At 33.8% G+C, this 1,806-nt stretch overlaps 1 non-coding gene across 1 annotated transcript; it reads right to left on the bottom strand.

Moving 5' to 3' along the window:
* Positions 1-1,148: 1,148 nt before the first annotated feature.
* Positions 1,149-1,281, bottom strand: LOC133776431 (small nucleolar RNA SNORA41). Its single transcript, XR_009868379.1, has one exon. It is a non-coding gene; the product is annotated as a small nucleolar RNA SNORA41 (small nucleolar RNA).
* Between the last annotated feature and the right edge of the window lie 525 nt (positions 1,282-1,806).

Here is a 1,806-nt window from a genome sequence, read left to right as displayed (position 1 = left end):
TGCTCACTGACCTGTGAGCTTCTTCAAACGTGAGGAAGTCTCAAGAAACCCTAAGAGTTTTGCAGGGATGTTTTTGTTTCAGATTTCTAGTGTAATTCCTTTGTGGTCAGAGGATGGTTTTTCTATTACTGGAATCCTTTGCCTTTGTTGAGACTGATGTGTCTAATATCCTGACTTTCTTGGTAGATGTTTCATGTGTACTTGAAAAGGATGTGCAATCTATTACTGTGTGGAACATTCTAGAAATGAGAATTATGTCTTTTTAGTTGATAACGTTGTTTGTATCTTCTGGGTCCTGGATGATTTTGTGTCTACTTGTTCTATCAGTTATTGATAGAGGTGTATTAAAATATTCAGTTTTAATTGTGACTTTGTTTATTCCCCTGAAGTTATATTGGTTATTGCTTAATGTATTTTGAAGTTCTGTTATGGAAAACGTAAATGTTTATGTCCTCTTGAAGACCAGGTAATTTGTCAGTAAGAAATGACATTCTTTCTCCCTGGTAGCTTTCTCCTCTCTTAAATATACATTATCTGTTATTAGTACAGCCATTCCAGATTTCTTTTCTTTTACTTTAAATTTACTTGTTTCTCAAGTTTATTCCCTGAAAGCAGTGCTTACTTTGGTTTTGCTATTTTATCCATAGCAACAGCCTCGGTATTTTAATGAGGGTGTTTAAATAATTCATGTTTAATGTGACCATCGAGATGTAGGTGTAAAGCCTACTTCTTCCATTTCGTACTTGTTTCCTTTTTGATCTGTTTTCCTCTCTTTTTAACCTCTTTTGGAGAGATTGAAAACTTTGAATGATTCAGTTGTAGCTATCTTGTTGGCGTATTGATCGAAAGTCTTTGAAAATTTTTATAGCTGCTTTAGGATTTTTAATATGACTCTTTAATTCATCATGATCTACTTTTAAGTGACTTTATACCATTTCACATATAGTGTAAGTATTTTCCAATAATATACACTTCAGTTTCTCCTCTCCTGGCCCTTACATAATCATTGTCATATATATTACATCTCTCTATATATGCATATATGTGCTTATATACTCATGTTTATTTATAATACGTAATATGCACTACACTACATTGCTATTGTATTTATTTAAGCAGTCAATTATCTTTTCTATCTTTATTTTATCTCATGTCTGTCACACATATGCCCACTTTCTGTTTTGCTAAGAAAGAAGTGTTTGATTGTGTGACCATTTCACTCCCACAGTGGAGTGCCACAGCTGCTACCCTGAGAACAGGTGCAGACCAGTAGTCGTGGAACAGTCCTTTAAAGGGAGGTGAAGGTTACCAAAAAGATCTTGCATGGTTTCCTGCGTGTTCCCATTTTAGGTGCTCTTTGTTTCTTTGTGAAGATCCAGGTTTGGTCTGGTGTCACTGGTGCGCCTGCAGGATTCCCTTCTGCATTTCTCACAGTGTGAGTCTGCTGGTGATGCATGCTTGCAGCTTTTGATATCTTTTAGTCTTTGCATCTCTGACAATGACTTTATTTCACCTGCATTTTTGAAATGTACTTTTGCTGGGTACAGAATTCTAGGTTGACAGTTTTTCTTTGAGTATTTTTAAAATGTTGCTCCTTATCTTCTTACTTTTATTATTACTTATTTTTGTTTTATGTTCATGTCTTTTATCTCTGATTTCTTTGAAGTTTCTCTCTCATTTGCTTTCATTTTGATTAATTTAATTATAATGTGTCATGTGGTTATTTTCTATTTTTTGTACTTACACTTTGTTGAATTTCTTGGACTTTTGGGTTTATAATTTTCATCTATTATTTCTTCAAAATAT

This window comes from Lepus europaeus, chromosome 17, assembly GCF_033115175.1.
Source record: "Lepus europaeus isolate LE1 chromosome 17, mLepTim1.pri, whole genome shotgun sequence".
NCBI classification, from domain to species: domain Eukaryota; kingdom Metazoa; phylum Chordata; class Mammalia; order Lagomorpha; family Leporidae; genus Lepus; species Lepus europaeus.
The sequence above is the reverse complement of the archived record's forward strand: the minus strand, read 5'-3'. Positions and strand labels throughout refer to the sequence as shown.